Source organism: Balaenoptera borealis (genome assembly GCF_965194805.1).
Source record: "Balaenoptera borealis genome assembly, chromosome: 13".
Lineage (NCBI taxonomy): Eukaryota > Metazoa > Chordata > Mammalia > Artiodactyla > Balaenopteridae > Balaenoptera > Balaenoptera borealis.
In genome coordinates, this window is record NC_138870.1 from 44,430,903 (window position 1) to 44,441,941 (window position 11,039).

Consider the following 11,039-nt stretch of genomic DNA (forward strand, 5'->3'; position numbering starts at 1 on the left):
GGGTGAAGGGAGACAAGGAGAGGGCCAGTGAGAAGGAAATGACAGCACAGGAGCGGGGCTATTCCAGGCCTGGTGCTTCCGGAATGGGGTTAAGGGCTCCTCAAGGTCTTCCTCCCGAGACCTCCCAGACTCTCCCTGAACAGAGGACAGGTGAGGTCAGGCCATGTTGGAGGCACAGGAGCCAGCTTAGCCTCAGAATTGAAGATCTGAGGTACCTGGGGCTGAGGGCAGTGAGTGGGGCTCCCTTGAGCGCTTGAGAGAGCGAGTAGACGGTCTCCCCTCACCGGCTACAGGGCTTTGGGGGGAGGCTGCTCCAGGTGCCGAAGAGGCGTGTATGGGCGGAGGGGTGGGTGTCAAGGGTCTCATCTCCCCTTGATTGATGGGCAGCAGTGGGTATGGGTGGGGTGGGGTCCAGACTGACACAGGTAGCCCCCTGGTGGTGGTTGCTGTGGTGTGTGTGTGTGGTGCGGTGGTGGCGGGGGAGCAGAGTGAATGTGTGCCCAGAAAGGCAGGTGGCGTGCCCAGAAAGCGCGCACACGCACACGCGCGCACGCGCGCGCACACACAGCCTTCCAGCAGATCCCATGCCCTCCTCTGGTTCCCTTCAAAACCAGTCAGAAGAATAAGTCCCCAACTACCCCAGACCCAGAGGCGTGACCGAGGTGGCAGGTTGGCACTGCCTGTCCAGGGGAGGCTGGAACTGTTTGGGGACATGCCCTGCAGGTGCACAGGTTGAGAGCAGGCCAGAAGCACCCCAGTCCTCAGGCCACCTCCATGGGCTGGGGTGCTCCCCCGTCGGTGGACAGGGGCTCACTCCCAGAAAGCAACACATCACAGCACAGAAAGCGGGGCCCTCAGTTTATTGGAAAAATGGGGGACAAGAGGCCAGAGAGCTGGGGGAGGCGGTCCAGCAGTGCTCCTTCCTGGGAAGCAGAGCCCTTCTTCCTGGGCAGGGCCAGAGGCCCAGACGGTGGAAGGGAGGGGTCCCTTCCCACGCAGCATCCCCTTCCAGTGGGAAAAGAGGAGCAGAGAAGTGGCCGATGGGAAGGAGAGTGTGGTGTATTCTCAGAACGAGGGGGACAGCTACCGAGGCGCCACTGTTCTCAGCTGGCAGTGGGGGCAGTGGAACGTCTGGCAGGCAGAAGGGGCCTCTCTGGCTCTCCCTGGGGGCCACCTAGCACCTCCCCAGGTCGAAGGAACCCCCTCCGCAGGTGTTGCTGAGCTGGCCGCAGGGCGTTCACAGGCCGGTGCTCACCTCCAGGTTCCTGCTGCAGGGGGCGCTGCAGGTGTTGCCCGTCACCAGCCGGGAGCCTGACATGCAGAGGTCCCCACAGACGACCCCGCCCTGGGAGCTGCTGACACCTGCGGGGACAAGGGCAGCGTCAGGAGGCCTGGCTGGTGGCCACCCCATCTGGCCACCTTCCTTTGGCCTCTCTGATATGTCCAACCCTCCGGGGAAAGACACAAGGGCCTTCAGTTCTAGTTCTGAAGGTGTGGAAGGAACCTTAGTCTAGGAGTCAGGAGCCCTGGGTCCTGGTCCTGGTCCTCGCGCTCTGTGGGCAGGCCAGCTCAGAGCCGGAGGCAAGGAGCACGGTGGCCTGGGAAATCCACAGCTGAGAGCGAAACTGAAGGAAGGTGGCCAGCCCTCGAAGCTGGAACTGGTGAGCATCTGGATGGTTCTCAATGCACATGCAATGGTTACGTGAGATTAAGTCTCGGTCAGATGCTGAGGGATGCAAGATGGCGGGCCTTCCACGAAGCATTTCTCTATCACCACGTTGGTAATTGTGCCTCTGTCCTCTGATCCTGCACATCTGCCCCAACCCAGCAAGCTCAGTATCAGATTAGACCCTTCACTGAGGGTCTTTGTGTAGACACACCCACCTCTTTGGGTTGGGGGAGCTGTGAGCGTACCCAGCCCCCTGTCCTGATGGGAGATGACGGTAGCACGGACTCCAGAGATAACAAGCATGGTTGGAAGCTCAGCTCTGCCACTTACTAGCTTTGTGACCCGTGACAAGTGATGTTTCCCCAGGTTCCTTACCTGTAAAATATGAACGGCAATCCAGGCCTCGCTGGGATGCTGGGAGGATGAGGCGAGCGCCGAGAGGCAGGAGGTGCTCCCCCACCCTGAGTACTTCAACACGGTGACTGGTCTGGGTTGCATGCGGCCAGCAGAACCTTGCAAAGGGACAGTGAGCATCGGCTGTGAAGTGTCATCCTTGCGTGAGCAGAAAACAGCCCACAGCCCTGCAGCTCTACGAGGCAATCACGGCCACCTTAGAGAGCTTGAATTAGAGCACCTATTTGTAAATGGCCTGGAACAGAGAGAATTGAGACCGGGTGAGCCCCTTGAAAACAGCCGTAGACAGGAAGCTGACAAGGGGACAGCAGCAGCCTGAAAGGCTGCTCTCTTCCACCTGGGCTCCAGGCTGGATCGGGTCCCGCCCTCACCACGGGCTATAAAGGCTCTGGCCGAATCCCAGGCTGGTTCAGTCGCCAAGGCCTGTGCCTGCCCTTCACGCGGCTGGCCTGAGTTGGCCTGGGGGCTGACCTGGCCCCGCTGCCTGGAATGACAGCTTGCCCTGTAGCTCTGGTCCTCTGATGCCTGCCTACCTCCCTGGGTTTGCGAGCACCACCGGGCCTTATTCATAACCGTGTGGCTTTCTGGTGGTAACCTGCCTGTCTGCCTGGCTTGTGACCCGTGGATGCCCTGACTTTTGTCATTTCTTCTTGTCTTAATATCCATGAGCCTTTTACTTTTTGGTCCCTTCTTCATGGGTTTTTGATAAACAACTCTGTGATGAGCATTCACAGATATATCTTTGTGCACATCTCGAATAATTTCTTTAAAATAAATTACTGGAGGTAGAATCACTGGGCTCAGGAGGACTATCCTGGCCCTGGCTGTGCCTGTCTGCTGTCTGGCCGTGGAAGCGAGGAGGCTGCTGCAGTGAAGTAGAGGATTTGAGAGTCAGGAGGTGTGGATGCAAATCCCATTCCTGACTCTGACTAGCTGCGTGACAAGCTAGTCCCTCTCTGTGTGCCTTGCTTCTTCGTCTGAAAAGTGAGGATTGGAACACTGGCCTCCTGGGCCTCCATAAGGGTGAAACGAGATGGTCTTTGTGAAAACACCCGAGGCTGAGCCTGCATAGCCTGTGACCCAGGACGGGGACTGCCTCCCCTTTGCCTGCTTTGTTCTCCAATCTTGCCGCCTCCAGTTTTGCCTTCTTGACCTTGAACTCGCAACACACTGAGGCCTATGGCCTGGAGCTGATAAATCGTGGCACCTTCGCATACTCCACAACTGTTTATTCTGTCCTCCAGGAGCTGAATGCTTAGTCGGGTAGATTCGGAAATAGGTACAAGTTAAACGGGTAATAGACACCTGTTTTTCAAGGCAATTTGTGATTGATTGTCAATTACCTGACAAAGTGCCTCTGTCTTCTGTTTCAGGGGCTGAGTTCACCTTGAGCTGGTGTAATCAGGGAGGCTCTGTGGGAAAGATCAGGCTTGAGCTGGGTTTTGAAGGGTGGGAAGGGCTTGGAAAAATCGGAAGGGTGGAGGCATGGCCAGGCGAAAAAAGGCAGAAAAGCCCAGAACTATTCAAAGGGCAGTAGATGAGCACTGGTGGAGCTGAGAGGGTGTCAGACCTAAAGGATGAACTTCGGGCTCATTCCAATGAAGACTGGGAGCAAGACAAGGACATCCTCTCAATGCCATGCTTGACATACTGGCCAAGCGCCTGGCCAAGAAAATAAATATGCGCAAGTATTAGAAGAGATAGGACTGGCATTATTTGTAGACAATGGGATCAGCTACATAGAAAACACAACAAAACTCAACCAATAAACTCTAGAAATAATAGGATGAGTTGAGCAGTGCTTCTAGTTACAAGGTCAACTTACAAAAATTAAAAGTGTTTTTCTGTATCAGTGGCAACCAATTGAGAAATAAATAGAAAAATAAAGATACCATTCCTAAGAGTGATAAAAACAGTGAAGTAGTTGTGATATAGCAACAAAGTATTCATAGTCATTATGAAAAACAGTGTAAGGCTTTATTATAAAAAATACAAGAAAATCTGATTAAGTAGAATTATATCATATTCAGACATAATTTGGCCTGATATTCTAAAGATATCAATTCCCTCTAATTTATAAGTATAATGCAATAAAATTCCATCTGAATTTCTTTTGAGGGACTTGATAAGATCAATATAGTTTTTATGCAAAAAAACAAAGTCCATTTATAGTAAAGTCAGTTATGAAAAAGGAAAGCAATATTCAATATCCTGTAATAAACCATAATGGAAAAGAATATGAAAAAAAAAAAAGAAAAGGAAAAGGAAAGCAAAGAGAATGTCTGAGGATTCAAGAGCCACAGTAATAAAAATGTCTAGTACATGTGTAGGAGCAGGTAAATGGACCATTGGACTGCTGGAACAGAAGAGAGAGCTCAAAACAAGCCCTTTGATGTAAGGTAAACTTAGTATTTGGTGAAGGTAGCAACAAGCAAAGGGCTGTTTATTCAGCTGGTGAGAGTAGTAAAAATAGACCCACTGTATGGAAAGCCTATGTAGAGCCAAAGTCCAATTTGTACTATATACCATGGGGGACCTCAGATGAATGCAAGGCCTGGGCATGAAAGATGAAAGTATAAAGCAAACAGAAGAAAATGTAAGAGAATATCCTTGTAACTTAAGGGTGGGAAAAGACTTCTTAAGCAAACCTTACAAATCAAAACCACACAAAAAATTAAAAAAATCAAAACCACAAGATAACAAAATAGATTGTCATGATCACATCAAAATTAAGAATTCTACTTCAATGAAAGACTATAAAGTTAACAGACAGTTGATAGCCTGGGAAATTGTGGATTTGGTTTGCATTTCCTTGATGATTAGTGATGTTGAACTATTTTTTCATATCTCTGTTAGCCATTTACATGTCTTGTCTGGAGAAATGTCTATTCAAGTCCTTAGACCATTTAAAAAATTGGGTTAATTTTTTTTGTCTTTATTTTTTTTTTTTTTGCTATTGAGTTGTAGGAGTGCCTTACACTTTCTTAAGCTGGGCAAAAGGAAGGAGCTATAGTTAGTGTGTGGGGAACTTCTTCCGGCATGCTGACCTCAGTGGGCCAAGGAATGAGACCCCATACAGTGGCCTCGGAGAATCTGGGCTTAGCACTAATTAATTGGGTAGGTCAGGGCAAGTCACAACGTCTCTGACTCTCAATTTCTTCATCTGCATAGTGGAAATAACGATGCCTGTTCTGACAAGCTCAGGGGTAACTTCACGGTCAAATAAGATACCATCTGCGAAAGTGCCTTGTAAACAGCAACAGTATAAAAATGTAAGATAATTATCTTATATTAGTGTTAGTCCAATTCTAGTGCTAACATTTCCTTCCCCTAATGGCTCACCATGGACTTGAGTTTTACAATAAGGTGGTTTAAGAAATGAAGGAAAAAGCTCCAAATGGCTGTGATTTCCCTGCCTAGGTAATTTAAAGGTTGACCATTTTGAATGGAGGTGAACTGGGATGACCAAGGCCATGGGAGACCCACCAGGGTTCCCACAGCCTGCACTCTTCTCAAGCCCCTTCCCTCCTCTCCTTCCCTGCAGTGCGGCAAGCTGGAGGCTGCCGTGGCGGCCGAGGCGGAGCAGCAGGGCGAGGCGGCCCTTAATGATGCCCGCTGCAAGCTGGCGGGGCTGGAGGAGGCCCTGCAGAAGGCCAAGCAGGACATGGCCTGCCTGCTCAAGGAGTTCCAGGAGGTGATGAACTCCAAGCTGGGCCTGGACGTGGAGATCGCCACTTACCGCAAACTGCTGGAGGGCGAGGAGAGCCGGTGAGGACGGGTCCAGGGTCACTTCACATCCCCACTCCGGGCTAGAAGAGTGCCTCACTGACTCATCTCCAGGGAGAGAGCATTCAAACTGGCAAAGTCTCTAGAGCTCTAGAGAGTCCCGCTATTTCCCCATTCTCAGATAGGGAAACTGAGGCTCAGAGAGGGGAAGGGCTCGTCCAAGATCGCAGCTAGCTAGTGGCTAAGCTAGAACTACATCAGCCTCCCAGCTAGCACTCCAGCGATCTCTCTCCCTTCCTGCATTGCCCCTCCAGCTGCACCTAAACCTCGTTCCCAGGTAACTATGCTACCCTGTTGGCTGAAAGGGTGTTTCTGCAGTCACATCTCAGTGGGTTGTGAAAGCTGCAATCATTCAGAAGGTTTGTTAAAGGCCATTCGATTTAAGATGCACAGACAAGGAATCCTATCAGCCTGGATAGTCTGGGGTTCAGGACCAGCGAATAGACAGGAGCAGCGCAGTATCCTTGCCCAGGAGGGAAGACAGGGACAGACACAAATCCATCCATCCTCCAGGTGACTGGGCTTAGTGTCCCAGGGAGGATGTCAGAGGCTTCTCAGGGGAGGAGGTAGAGGAGCTAATGGGGCAGGAAAGGGACAGGACACTTCAGGCTGTGCTGACAGTTTGAGCCAAGAATCAGGGTCAGGTGAAGTCAGCATGGGAGGGAGCAACGTGGATTTACACATCGGATGGTACATGGGCCTCTAGCCTTGGGTGGCCATGTCATTATTGCCTCTGAGTTGGATCCCATCCCAGGGAGCAGGCTAGACCAGGGAGTAGAGTATAGAGGTTAAGATCACAGGCTGTGAGCCAGATCACCTGGGTTCAGATCCCAGCTCTACACTTACTAGCTTCGAACCTTTATGCCTCAGTATCCTAATAGTGTCTATAAAACAGATAATCATAAAATCCACAGCTTCAGGTTGTTGCAGGGATTCAGAGGGTTAACGGAACATAGTAAGTGTATGTAGAAACAGATTATTATCAGAATTAGAATATCTTTATCCAGGGTGGCCGGGCAGGGCTGCACCCATGGAGAGACTCTTTATTAACCTGGGTAGTGTTAGAAATCTGACAAGAGTGGCACCCAAAGCAGCTGGCCATGACTGACCAAAGCAGGGAAACTTTTCTGTCCATTTCCTCAGGCCTTTGAGTGAAGCCACCAGCACAGTCTCCCCCTTTGCACCCGTAAGTCCCTAATCCACCTGCCAGCACTCAGTGTGGCTCTCGGCATTTGCACCGTGAAACTTACTTTCATTACGGAAATCATCATTAGTGTGTTGATAACTCGATCATATAATGAATGATGCAGCGTTCCCTACACAAGAGATTTTAAAAGGCGGTTTAGTATATTTGCGTATGGTGGCCACTGCCCTTTTAATAGACCTTCTCCTTTTGCATATAACGCGTGTAGTTAGATTATACAAATAATGCTCACTGCAGAAAACACAGAAAATAAAAGCAGGCATAATCACTCAACTTGGAGATAGCTGCTGCCAGTATTGTGGCCCAACAGGCACCGTGATGGGCATTTGCTAGAATAGAATCTTCTGGAAGGGCACAGTTCCGAGGCTGTGGCAAAGCCAGGTTCACATAGGAGGAAGGTGAGCTGGAAGCATATATCCCCTGAGAAGCTGTGGAGTGGAGAAGTGTTCTGAGTCAGGAAGAATGAATCAGAACAGAGCTTTCCTGGAGGAAACGTTGTGAAGCTGGGAATTTTTTAAAAAGGGGGGGAGACATAGAACAGAAAGTACAGGTGTTTATGAAGAGTGCAAGGTCCTGGTATAATGTCTCATCATAACGAAATGTTTATAGTGCTCACAGCAAACCCTTACATCAGATTTACTGCATGCCAGGCTCCGTCTGCAGGCACTTTACACATGGAGCTTATAACAATCCTATGAGGTGGTATTATCATCCCCATTTTAGAGCTGAGGAAACTGAGGCACAGAAAGGTTAGGTGACTTGGGCAAGGTCACCCAGCTAGTAAGTGGCTCAGCCAGATTTGAGCCCAGGCAGCCTGGCTCTAGGGTCCAGGCTCTTAACTACCACACTCTCCAGCCTCCCTCCCTCCCTCTGAATTTATCAAGTCAGGTGCGTGTCTGGGGTAACATTTAAAAGCGTGAGATAAAAATGGATCCATCTGGATGCTAGGAAGCTATTTCCTACCCAGAGGTGTCCAGTTCGGCAGTAGCTGCTCCCATCACCTTTGTCCCTAGCACAGGGACAAGGAGGGTGACCCCACCCCACCCTACCCCTACTTTTCAGCACCCCGAGTTTCCATGGCCGAGAAGCAAACACGGCATAAAGTGGCCTTTTGGATCCTGCAAACTAACATTCCCCTGTCCTTTGGGGATCCCCAGGAGCAGTGCTAGCCCTGATCCTTCTGCAGCAGGCCCCACCCCTCATCTCTCCCCTTCCCCGCTTCAGGATGGAGGAGAACAGGCCTGCTTCAAGAACAGAGGAGCCAGGTGCTAACCGCTCACTCTCCTCTCCCCTGCAGGGTGTGGGAAGACATGGGCTCCATCAATGCCTGTAAGTTTGGGGGTGTGGGTGGGCATGGTTCTTTGGGGGTCAGTGGCCTTAATATCGGGTTTCCTCTAACTGGTGACGGAACCTCTGTCCACAGGGCACTGGGTGAGGGAGCTGATAGAAATGGATGGTCCAAAATATCTGGCCCCTACATGGATCCATCTGGAGCATCCATGAAGCCTAAGCTTATGCATGTGGCAAATTCGGACCCGCTAATTGGTTCTGCAAAAGTCACCCAAGTCTTTCAGCCACACAGAATACTCCTCAAGTGGTACGATGTTTTATGAGAAAAAAACATGGGCTGTGTATTCTGATCAGCTGGGGCTACTGAAAGTATCTCTTAAATCTGTATCTTTAATAATTCAGTGTGGATGCAGCCCCTAGCCTAGGTGTCTATCTGTTCCCCTCACCTTTCCAGCAACCATATTTCTAGATGATTCCTCTCCTGTGATCAGTCAGTTTTTGCCTAAAGATTTCAACATTGCAACATTAGTCAAGTAGATTTAGGTGTCCAACTTGCTAATCACACTCCTTCAAGAAGATGGCAATGGGTTTAGCTTTTCCTGTAGTTTAAAAAGATTCATGTCACAGGTCCATTACCATGTGAAGAGAGTTAATCACTGGTTCCAGAAAAATTCTGGGTCACACCATGTCTGGAATGGAAGAGAATTCAGACCTGCTGTCTCCTTACAGGTGTGAACCGTTCCCAGGGTGTCATGGTCTGCGGGGACCTCAGTTCCACCGTCCCTCGCGGCCTGGAAGGCATGACCATCGGCAGCAGTGCCCTCTGCTCCCCCTCTGTAGTGGGGGCCTGTTCCAGTGTGAGATCTATGCGGTTTGCATAGTGCTGGGTGGGACTCTGGACAGATGGGGTCTGACGGGGCGAGGGTGGAAAGTGGAGGAACGGGGAAATCTTTTCTCTCTCAGGCCCAAATGTCAGTTTAGAGATTGCCCCTCGCTGGGAAGCCAGAACTAACTCTCCAGTTTCCTTCTCACTGGAGTTATGATTTACTCTTTGACTGTCAACCCTGGGTTTGGCATTCTTGCCACCTCCATTGATTCTCCCCTCGCTGTGGTCCAGGAAAGGATGTAAAGGCTTTTTGATATAAATTGCTTAGTCATTTTCTTCCCCAACTAACTTCAGGTTAGTAGACATTTACTAAGAACTGACTGTGCCAGGCCCTCTGGGCGGGGACCCAGATAGGGGACGGCAGTGCATGGGTGCACCCTTGTGCTTTGCCCTTGGACGAGGGGCTCTGTATAGCCCCTCAGTGCTGAGGGGGCAGCAGGGGAAGTGGGGCTGGGGCTCTGGGAGTCCCTTCGCTTGATCTGAGAGACTGTATGTTCCCAGGGCATCCCCCAGCTATGCATATGTCAGGATGGAAAGACTGAGGCTAATCTTCCCAGGTTTTTGTTATTGGTGATTTGGAGTTTTATTGTATTTGGGTAATTCCTGTACGGCTCCTTCTCTCTTTTGGTGTGTGTGATTAAATGTCATGGCAGAGATTTTCTCTTAGCAGCCAGGTCAGTGCCTGCGCCCTTCCTTGTTTTCCCTGATTGTTTCAGTGCTTCTCCAAGTGTGGTCCGTGCACCACCAGGATCCCCGAGGGGCCGGGGGTGAGGGGACTTGCTAAATATGCAGATGCTGGGCTCCACCCAGAACTACTGAATCAGAAGTTCTGGGGATGAGCCCAGGAATCTGCATTTAAATAAGCTCCCAGGTGACTCCTCTAAGAACTAAAGTTTGAGAGTCACTGGTTTGTGAGGGTGGCTCAGATAATTTGGCCGTTGAGGTGACTTTCCCTCTGATTCTCACAGGATCAGATTCATCTCTTTGCCATTCTCCTCTGACTTTGTCAAAAGGTCAGAGCCAGTATGGGCTACCCATGCCGGGTGAGGTGGGGACAAAGGCAGAAGAGAGGAGGAGAATGGAGTCTGTGCTCACAAGTACCAGCTAAGTGTCTGGCGCATCATGTATGTATTTCATCCATTGCTCACAGCAACAGTATTATCTTCATTTCACAGACAAGGAAATTAAGGTCCCGAGAAGTTGATAACTTTATTAAGGTCACACAGCTAGTCCAGGATCCAAACTGAGGTCTAGGGAATGTCAATGTTCATATACTTTCCACTGCCTTGCCTTGGTTGTTCCTTGAGAATAAAATCATGGTGCATCAGAATGCTTCCGGATGAGGGGTTCCAACTGATCCTACCTTACGACACTCCAGAGATAAGGGGTGGAAGGTGACATAAAAGAACCTCCTGGAAATGTTTGTAGAAACATCTCCCCACAGCTTCTGCTCTCCAAGAATCTTGGATAGACCTTATTATGGGGCAGCTCACACATGCCTCTTATGTGGGGATCCAGAATTAAAACTCAGACTTCTGGTGGGAGGATATTTGCCCTGATGGCCTGGACACAGACAGTTGACTGGGGACCTCTGTCTCCAGCCTATTCCTGAATTGACAGTCCCCAAGAAGTCCCACCAGGGAAGTCTGTTCAGAGTCCCCTCAGATGCAAAGGGTGTCCCTCCTGGATGTGATAAGATGGAGAGAGGGGTTTCTGGTGGACAACCTTCTTTCACTTGTTTTATAGGAAAAACTCTTACTTCTCTCACCTTATGTTATTTGGGATTTATA

The 11,039-nt window shown here is 50.1% G+C and overlaps 1 pseudogene across 1 annotated transcript; it reads left to right on the plus strand.

Annotated features, from left to right (window-relative positions):
• Positions 1-1,412: 1,412 nt before the first annotated feature.
• On the plus strand, positions 1,413-9,568 carry LOC309609301 (keratin, type II microfibrillar, component 7C pseudogene; annotated as a pseudogene). Its single transcript has one exon. The product of its transcript is annotated as a keratin, type II microfibrillar, component 7C pseudogene (transcript).
• Positions 9,569-11,039: the final 1,471 nt, after the last annotated feature.